The 10,990-nt window shown below is 37.5% G+C and overlaps 1 pseudogene; it reads right to left on the bottom strand.

Moving 5' to 3' along the window:
* Window positions 1–287: 287 nt before the first annotated feature.
* Window positions 288–390, bottom strand: LOC127194926 (uncharacterized; annotated as a pseudogene).
* Between the last annotated feature and the right edge of the window lie 10,600 nt (window positions 391–10,990).

The following is a 10,990-nucleotide window of genomic DNA, read 5'->3' as shown; positions in this document are numbered from 1 at the left end:
TCTCTGCCCTCACCTCCCAGAACTGGTGGTCATCTGTAGCTCGATTCTCACCTGGCCTGCCCGAATAGACCCATGCAAAAGTAGTCTATCTCGGACTCACTTTCGCCGCCCGCCCCTCGCCCCCCGCAGCCTCAGGCAGAGTTCTTCTAGCCGCCCGCTTGCTCCCGGTCCTGGGGGCCCATTTCGGCCTCCGCAGTGCCAGGCTGGCTGGTGAGCATCTCAAGCTAGCTCCCTGTCTGGCTCCCCTAGCGCTGGACTGGTGGTCATCTCAGGCTCACTTTTTTTCCAGGGAAAAATTTAGATGTTCATAGGTGAAAACACTGAGTGTCCTCTCTGCCACCTACTGACTTGTGACACAGCAGCCACACCTGAAGCACCCCTAGGGGCAGAATAAGTAGATTTTTGACAGTGCATTATGGCAAATATAAAGATAATCATTAAAATCACATTTGAAAGGACTTTTACATACATAAATAGGCACGAATATTATTACTTTATATCTATTATGCTCTACTATTACTGTTTATGATTTGGTATGTGATTACATATATATATAAATAGATATACATATATATATGTTTCTATGTACAAACATAGAAAGAGTTAATATACAGTCATACTGAATTCATTATTTCGTATAATCCAGGAAGATGTTTACTTGTTTTTAGCATAGAGACAAAAGACCTGACTAAGGTTCATTAAGAAATACCTGAAATAATTTTATATTTAATGACCTTTTCATATGTCTTATTCTAATAAAATTTAAAATTATAAATAATTATAATTGGTGATATACTAATAAATATTTACAATGCTTTCTATGGCTAGTAATGCCTTCTGATTTTCATGGCATTAATTCTGCTACCAAAACTTATTTTAACCACCTACCTCTTATCACTAAATGGAAAGTCGGCAGAGATAAAAATGATTAATCCTGTCAGACCAGTAGAAATCAGCTCCAGCCTACCACTGGTTTTAATTCCCTGTATCAGCAGCCATTTGATGTAGTAATAGGTGAAATGATGGGATGGTTTCAAATGAAGTTGTTTAAAAACTATTATAATAAATTGTTTTGGACAAAATTACTTTAATGCATCTTTTTGCTTGGGAGGTATGGCTAAGATAGTGCTTACAAATAATATTCACAGTGGAAAACCTCAGTGTTAGCCGTGGAGCTGGTCCTGATGAGGGAGGCACGAGTGAGCCAGTCCTGAGGGTGTGAGAGCAGGAGAGCTGGCCCAGCCCCTTGCAGACCTCAGCACCTGGGAGAGTGCGCCACCCCCAGGGCATGAGAGTAGGACAGCAGGAGAGCTGCCCTGCCCTCTGCCTATGGCGACATTGTGTGGCCAAGCCAGAGCAGTGCCGGAGTTTGTCCTTATGATGCTGAGGAGGAGGACTATAGAACGGTAAGTAGAAAGCAAACCTTGTACTTCACATATTGGTGTAGATCTAAGAATCTGTAGTTGTTGTTCTGTGATGAGACAGGAGTCAAAATGAAATATGTGTTTTCAAGCACTTTCTCCTATGCAGCATTGCTATTAGCATGTGTGGTGGTTTGGAGAAGAATGGGTCCTTTAGGTTCATGTGTTTGATTGTTTGTCCCCAGTTGGTAGAACTGTCTGAGAAGGATTGAGAGGTGTGGTCTTGTTGGAGGACGTGTGTCACTGTGAGTGAGTTTTGAGATTTCAAAAGCCCACACAATTCCCAGTTAGCTCTCTCTTTCTTGTGTTTGTGAATAGAATCTAAGCTCTCAGCCATGCCTGCCTGTTTGCTTCCATGCTCCCTGTCATGTCGTGATGGTCACAGACTATAACCCTCAGGAATCATGATCCCCAGATTAAATACATTTATTTATTTATTTATACAGCATAATGTCTGCATGTGAGCCAGAAAAGACAGCCAGTGATCTTAGCCTCTGGGCCATCTCTCCAGTCTCAAATACTTTCTTTTATAAATTGCTTAGATCATGGTGTTATCCAGCAGAAAAGTAACTAAGACAGCATCCTAGGTCATGATCAGCAGATTCCTTCATGGACCTATACTTGCACCGTATAATCAATGAGCAAACAAGATCAATTTGTTTTAACAAAACTATTCTAGGCTTAATTATTAGATATGGTTATGATAGGAGTAACAGTGAATCTTAAAAATGAAACTGGCTGCTTTTCATATAGTAGGTAAAAGTTAATGACCTGAAATTGCCAAAATTGTTTTAAAATTGTTCCCATTAATGAATCTATCTAGAATAGTATAAAACAAAGCAGAAACCATTGAGAAGCACATAATTTCTACATGTAGCCTTGTTGCCAAGCCTTACCTTAGTTAGATCATTTAATAACCAAGAAACAAGTTAAATTGTTGTACTAAAAAATTTAAATATATCTATGTCTATTTAAAGTATGTGGGTATCCATGCATTTGACCTGAATGCAAATGGTGATACACACCTCTATTCCTAACATCCAGGAAGAGGAAAGAGGCTTGTCAGGGATTCCGAGCTAGCTTGGGCTACATAGAGAGTTCTAGGCCAGAGGTCTATATACAGGGAGACCAATCTCAACTGGCAAGAATATCAAACAAGGTGAACATACAGTCAATATAGCAAATTACTGTTTTTTCTTCATACTCTTTATCTAAAATTGTGGAGTGGCACAACATACAAATATTTAGTAAATGCCTGTGTCACACACACTTAGCAACTGCTTGTAGTGTTTTATAATTCATTATAATACCTCCCTTCTCTGATTACGCTTCTTTTAATTATAAGTATTTTAATATATTTTTATTTTAATATAATTCATTTTGAAACTTATAAAAAATTAAAATTATATATTTTGTTGAAAAGTATTTTCCTATTTGTAATTGTGTTGTATGAACATTTTCATTAAAAATTAATTGAGAAAAAGGCAAAAAATATGGTTCTCTGCCTCAGGCAGTTTGAACAGTTCTTGGCTAGAGGAATACCAGCTACGGAGAAGCTCGTGAGTCCTGGTGCATGGAGTGAGGACAAATATAGAATCTGAAGGTGATGACAGAATCAAGGCTTTTAGAAGTTTCACATTATAGAAAAAACTGTGAGCAATACATCTTCAGAAAGTGTATATTGCTAGCTGTGGTGGCACACTCCTTTAATCTGAGCATTCTGGTAGGCAGAGGCAGGTGGATCTCTGTGAGTTTGAGGACAGCTTAGTTTACAATAAGAGTCCAGGGCAGCCAAGGACACATGGAGAAACCCTGTCTAAAAGAAAAAAAAAAAACTTAAATTAAGAAAGACAGTATAAAAACTTTAAAAAAAAAAAAAAAGACAGTATATTGTTTGGGATAGCCTGTTTTGTTGAGTGTTAGAAGTATAAAATTACCCACATTAGATCTGAATGAAAGTTTTCTGTGTTCTGACTATTTTATTAAGGCCTCAACAGACTAACAAGATGGTTCAGCAGTTGATGTTGCTTGCTATGGAGACTGAAGACCTATATTCTACTCCAAGGCTCACATGGTAGGAGGAGAGCCAATTCCCTCACCTTGTTTTCTGATCTCTTACATGTATGTTGGAGTACTTACATATACAGCAATAAGTGATTAACAATATGTGTTTATGTATGCTTAAACTGTTTATCAGCTCCCCATCATGTTTATAATAAAATGAACACTCATGTCATTCTCACAACCTGCACTCAGCACCTCCCTGATTTTGCTTACTCTTAGTGCGTTTAATGCATGTCAGCCATATTGACGTACATTGAGTGATCCAAGGAAGCTCTCTTTCTCTATAATCTATATCCTTGTGCTAGCCATCTCTGCTCACGTCTTTCCACTGCTACCTTTTTCCTATCCTTCCAGGTTTCAGGTTAAATCACACCCTGTTTTCCCTCCTGTTGCGGTCACTTACTGGACAGGCATTTATAGTACTCGTGCCATCTACCATTACATGCAATGTTTTTGTTTTGTTTTTACTTTTCCGGTTGAACCACACTCTACCATTTTCCTTCCTGTTGCAGTGACTTACTAGATGGCCTTTTCTAGTGTTCATGGCATCTACCACTACCTGAAATGTCATAGTTTTTATTTCTTTGTTTGCTTTTTGTCTCCTTTCCTTAAAAAAAAAAAAAAAAGAAAAGAAAAGAAAAGAAAAGAAAAGAAACTCAATGAATGTAAAGATCTTGCACTTCCTGTTTGTATTATATTCTCACAGTAGAGTGTTCTGGGAATGGTGCAACAGGCAGCAGATGCGCAATAATGATGCTCAATGAAAGGATGATGGGGAGAAGCAAATCATTGTATGAACACTAGCAACACTGAGCCATTTGAACTGATAATTAAAGGTGACCTGGAGAAGACACCTCATTGAAGAAGCATAGATGTCAGCGGAAGCCATTTTCTGTTATTACAAAATCATTCATCTGTAAAAAATGAAATGTGTTTCTCCTTTGACAGATAAAAGTCTACTTTTACTGCCATGTTTAATCGTGACCCTTCAAAATCTTGTAATATCCAACTATGTACATCAGTATGACTGATTTGCATAGAGTGCATGAAGCATAAAACAAAGGCAAGGGAGGCTGAGTTGTGTGGAGTCTTTTGCGAGAACAAAATGAGTTTTATTATTATAGATGTGACAGGAAGCTGATAAAGACTTTAAGCGTACACACACACACACACACACACACACACACACACACACACACACGTTTAATCATTTTCTTGTGAGATGTACATGACATTTTCATACATCTTAGTGTCATCCTAAATCGGGTACGACTTTGCATTTCTTTTCAAGTTATGTGGTGTCTTCGGTAGTGTATATCTTGAGTGTCCCCACATGTTGCACTAATTCTACTAGTGACTAAGAGCTTAAATCCCTCACATGTGGCTTCCAGTCTACTCTGATGCTAATCAAAGGGTCTGTATTAGAATTCTCATTGGAAGAACACAGAGCCTAGAAATAAGATTTACTGCTGCACATCCTCTCTTCCATTTCTAAGGAAGGATGAATTAATCAGATTCCTATGTAGACTTCACCCTAATTTAGTTTGGAAGCAGAAATACTTTTGCTTCAAGTAACATAGATGCATGCAACCAGTTTTAATCTATTTCTGTCGTCTCATTTGACTTTAGTGATAATAATACAGAAATCTGTTCTGAGTATGTATTTTATATCTTGTAGCTACATGATGAATGTTAGCAGGCTCACAGTCATTGTCCTCAATGTTATTGCTAGACAAATGAATATGTAAGCAAATACTTATTTTAGTAACTTTAAAATACATATAATATATGTATATTTTTATTGTATTTTTTCAAGGTATGTTGAAAGATAAGTTGTGACTGTTATAAACTCATAATCAACATTACACCATTGAGTACATGGTAAGTTTGAAGCATTTTATAATTAAAATTTTTTTATTATAATTTTCAAGTGTTTCCTTGCCCTCTAGCATTCTAGGATAGAGCTGTGGTTTATGAAAGATAAATCTGTAAGAAGCAGAAAATTTCATGAATTCCTCTGTGATTTTCTGATAAATGAAAAAGATAATAATGCAATTAGGATGCACCTTTTTTGTCATGGAATCAGTGAGGTTTTTTTTTTCCAAAATATGTATATATTAATGCATCTTTTCAAGAAACATAGGAAAAGCTTTCAACTTTCTCCACTATCTTCTCTTCCCTTCTCTCCTTCCCTCCCTCCCTATCCCTCTTGCTCTACCTCCCTTCCTCTTTTCTTCATTTTTCTTTCAGACAAAGTCTTATTCTTACTTCAGACTGGCCTATAATTCACTGTGCAGACCAAAGGGCCTTGAATTTGTTGAAATCTTCACCCCTCAGACTCCTTGGTGCTGAGTCTATAGCTACAAACACCACACCCAACTTTTGAAATTTTCTAAGGCTACTGTAATTTCTTACATGTTTCATTATAAAAATGAAGCAGTTCTGAAACCTACTAAGAAAACCTCTTACTTATCCTTGGGTGGCACGAAACTGTACCCTCTATATCAAGCACTTATCATCTTTGGAATCATACCATAAAACAATAACCTAAGGACATGTTTCTGACCACTGATGCCCCAGTCTTCGGTCTTTGAACAGGGCCTCTTATAAAGTATCATCATTATTGGCACTTTCTGGTCAAGATTATATTATGTACTGATGGAACTGATGAAACTCAGCCATTGATAATGAGATCTGTCTTCTTTCTCCTCCACCTTCCCCTCTTCTCCTTCCTTCCTTCCTTCCTTCCTTTCTTCCTTCCTTCCTTTTTATTTTTACCAACCTTTCTCTCTTTCTCTCTTTCTTTTCTTCATCCTTTTGTTCTTTCTTTATTTCTTTTTGTCTTGTTCTCTTTTGAGCTAAGGTCTCACCATGAAACCTGGTTTGCTTTGACCTTGTGATTACTCTTCCTTGGATTCTCCAAAAGCTGAATATTTTAACTAGAGAAAAGAGTATAGTGTGATCAAATTTGATAAAATATGAAATTTTAGAAACAGGGCAGGCAACAGGATCAGTCAGTATTCCACTTTAATTATCTCTAGATCACATTAGCATTAAATTAATTTTTTATGGTGACAGGAAAATGTGGGAATAGGTCATTGTTGAAAAAGCAGACTGCCTCTTCTTGAGCATCTGACTCAGGGTCAACTCTTGTGTCTTGTATCTGGGGTTTCCACATCCATGGATCCAACAAACTGCAAACCAAAACACTTTTCTCTCTCCTAAAATATGTGCAGATACTTTCTTTCCTTTTTATTCATTAAAAATGCAGAAAACCAGCATTTTTACCATTATGTCTTGGGGGACGGTAGGCATACAGGAACACACGCACAGGTAATGTGCAAACACAGTGCCACTTATGTATGGATTTTGAGTATATCCAGCTTTTGGTATCTGCAGAACAAAATTGGGAAGCAGGCCTCAATGGATCCTGAGCATTATCTGTATTTATTTAAAACCAAAACAAAAGCGAAACACCAACAACAACAAAACTTCCTCGGAAGTACCCTTAGAGGGCCTGTGGGCCACACTGTGTGCTTTCTACATAAAGGCACAGAGAGAGGCACATAACTGACTGAGGAGCTCGGTCTGGATCCTCACTTCAAAGCCTTCTGTACTGCCCCATGTAGGTTTGAGAGCAGATCAAATTGGGAATGCTTCTCAGCTCAGCTGCACTGTGTACCGCAGAGATTGCATTAGGACAAAGGGGTAGGTAAGCAAATTCCGATATCCCTGAAGGGAAAGCATAAAATCCATTTCATTTGATTTGGACTTGATTTTTTTTTTCTCTACACCATTGCTGGCAAGAGGTGACTTGCTTCACAATGGACTCACATTGCAAAAATCAACTTTGTATACAATTATAGTGGTCAGAAAGCACTGTACATATGAATCACATACAGTTACAACTAGCAGCCATCTGCTCCAATTTAGATGAATATGGAATATTTTCTTTCTTAAGTTTTCTTTTATGTATTACAACTACCATAAAATTCCTGACCCTGTTAGTCCTTTTCAGAATTTTGCAATGCCTAGTTGATATTTAGTACATTTGAATAATTACATACCATGTGTGGATAGAACATATAAGGCTGCAAAAATGTAATATATGCCAATAAATATATTTGCTAATTTCTAACATGTTTATTTTGAATATAACAAGGCTTTAAGCATTTCCCAGAAAGCACACTTTTGAAAAAAAAAAAACATTATCTCATTTTAGCAATCTAATAAAACTGCTTTTTGCTATATGATTGAATTTGAACTTTATAGATTTTTTTTCTAGAGAAGGCATCTAGGGAACATATATTGTTTTAACCAATGAAGTGTTCTTCATGGAAAGAGAGTTCTTCGGTTTTCATCTTTTAGTTAAAAAAAGATATTGCTAATATAAAATAGCATCTCAAGCATAAAAACTTGCAAATAATCTTGGAGATGATTAAATGTCATTTATTCTTTGTAGTAAAGATGTGTTATAGGGACATCTTAACTATGGGGAAAGCTCCATTAAAATGAGTCTGTTATGAATAACCATGTACCCTCTTACAGCTTATTCGTATAAAGCACAGAGTGGACTTGATAGTAAGAAATTAAGCTGGTGTTAGTCTGATCATTTTATTTTTGAGCCAATAATTTCAGATCCATCGAACCTTCCTGAGTATCCTAATCACATCAGATATTCTTCTGTTTGGATTTATTGTCCCTAAACTCTTCACACATACAAAGAGAGGAGAGATTTTGAAAGGTGAGTGTATAATTTCACTATTGCAGATTATTAAAACATGTATTTATACACTGCTCTATAATTATTTGGAGGTTGGCAATTATCTATATTTCTGTTTATTTTGTTACATCTTCAGCTTATTTTGTGAGCTTGAAACAATAGACATTATGCTAACCCGAAGGCTTGCATTCTCCAGATGTACAGTGTGTGAGATAGGCAAAACATGGCTTTTATTTCTGTTATTTATTTTCTTTCACTGTGCTAGAACAGCACACATAACAAAAGCAGCTTCCAGAAGGAAGGGGTTATTTGGGGTATAGTCTGAGAGGGATAATACTTCATTACCATCAAGGCAGGGAAGCATGGTAGTGGCAGCAACAGGAAGTGCTGAGAGCTCACACCTCAAACTGCAAGCAGGAAGCAGAGAGTGCAACATGAGAACGACATGAGCCTTTGAAATCTCAAAGCCTGCCTTTCCCAACCCTAATGGCAAACTTCCTTCAGCAAGGCCATACCTCCTAGACTGCCCAAACAGTACCTTCAGCTGGGCATGAGACTAGGCGGGGACATCTCATTAAATCCACCACAACATTCAAATCCATTTAGCACTTCAGAAGTACCTCTTTTTAGAATTAATTTTCAAAGTGAATTTATCTTAAATGAGAAACGTTCTTTTTTATACATACTTTTTATTATAATTTATTTACATTACCAAGGAGACTATCAAGACTGGCAGATCTAGACTCAGAGGGATCTGCACAAACTGATGCACCAACCAAAGGCATTGCAAGCAGAGAACCTAGACCCCCTGTTCAGATGTAGCAAATAGACAGCTTTTTCTGCACATGGAAAAGGGGAGTGGAAAGTGGGGCACTACCTCTGACATGAACTCTGGTGCCCACAATTTGAACACAGAGTAAAACGTGTTCTTTAATTTATTAAACAAATAAATTCTTAACCAAGCTCTCATTGGCTTTTACAATTGTAAATTATGGGCTACAGTTAAAACTAAAATATGAAGGTAGATCACAAACAAATGAGTGAAACTATTAAGCACATGTAGAATAGATGATGAAACATACTTTCAAGGAAATTCCAGAAGTGGTTGAAGGAGAGTTTAGTAGTTAATCACATTTACAGCTCACAAGCAACAGTAACCCTGGTTCCAGGGCATCTGAGATCCTCTTCTGTCCTTCCAGGCATTGAACACACACGGTACACTTACTGTATTTAAGCAAAGATTCATACACATAAAATAAAAATGCATTGATTTACTTTGTGAAAAACAGTTTTACAAAATAAAATTAGTCATTGTAGAGATAGTGCCATGACTAAGAGTGCTAACTTTTCTTGCCAAGGATTTGGGTTCAGTTTTTAGCATCTACATGGTAGCTCACAACCATCTGTAACTCTAGTTCAAACTAGCTCCTTTTCTGATCTCTTTGGGCCCCTGAATGTACTTAGTACACATGCATAGATGTAAACATATACATGTACACATAAACATTTTTTATAAAAAGAAAATTAAAGTAGGCTAAAGAGAGATGGAGAACACAGTGTGTGCTATGTGCTTTATTTTATGGGAATAGGTTCAGGGAAGATTCTGGGGATGGTATAATGATGGATACGAATCAGCATAGACTTGAAAGAAATGAAGCAGATCTAGGCAGGAATTGGTAGGCAGTGGTTATCAGGCAAAGAGTAAAAGCCTTGGAATGTGGTGCTATATCCATTTCTATAGAAAAAGGATTTGGGGAAGAAGAATGAATAGGTCATCATGACAGTCACAGAATTGATAATCAACCAGTGGAAATTTAATCCTTGGTTTGAAAAGAGTTACAGGAAGATAGGGCAATTTACCTATATTTAGAAATCTTTCTAGAAATGCTGGAACATAAGGATATAGGAAGTGAGTGGGAGGTAGCAAAACCTGGGAAGTGGCATTAGTGGGGTTTGGGAAGGACACAGATTGTACAGAGCCATTTGAAGGTCTTTATAGTTTAGTCTAAGGGAAGGCTTTGAGCAGGAAGTGCATTATTTAATTAGAGTTTGCCCAGATATTCTGGATACTCTATAGAAAATGTGTTGTAAAGGCAGAAGGATGCAAACAGAACTATTTATAGGGTGTTGAAATTGTCCAGGCCAGAGAGGGAAGTTATTGTGGCTTGTTCTAAGATGGTACTGGGGCACCATTTGGCTCACTTTAGTCAAGTACCTCTCTCTCTCTCTCTCTCTCTCTCTCTCTCTCTCTCTGTGTGTGTGTGTGTGTGTGTGTGTGTGTGTGTGTGTGTATGTATGTATGTAATAAGAGGCTGTGTGAAAATATGGCAGCTCCCTCTTGTATTATCTGTCATGTCAGAAACTGGGAGCAAGAAGGCCAGTTCCAAATGGCATCAGATTAGCATCAGAAAGGATTTTTCAAAGCTCATCATTGAAAAGCTTAGTCCCTCATTCAGCAATGCTGGGAAGGTGACTGGATAAAGAATAGTCCACTGATGAGCTCATAACTTGATTAGTTATTGAGAGGTGATGGACACTTCAGGAGTGGGATCTAATTGAAGAAAGTAGTTGCATGGAGGTAGACCTTGGAGACTCTAACTTGTCCTCTGTCTCTCTCTTTCCCTGCACTATGAGGTTAGCAATTTTTGCCCCCTCCCCCATGATTTGCTACCTCATTTTTCTGCATAGTACCATGGGGCATGGAAACATGGACTTAAATCTCTGAATCCATGAGACAAAATAAACCCTTCCTTCTCCAAGATAATTTTGGTTTGTCAGAGAT

This window comes from Acomys russatus, chromosome 10, assembly GCF_903995435.1.
Source record: "Acomys russatus chromosome 10, mAcoRus1.1, whole genome shotgun sequence".
Taxonomy (NCBI): Eukaryota; Metazoa; Chordata; class Mammalia; order Rodentia; family Muridae; genus Acomys; species Acomys russatus.
This window is presented reverse-complemented; position numbering and strand designations above follow the sequence as displayed.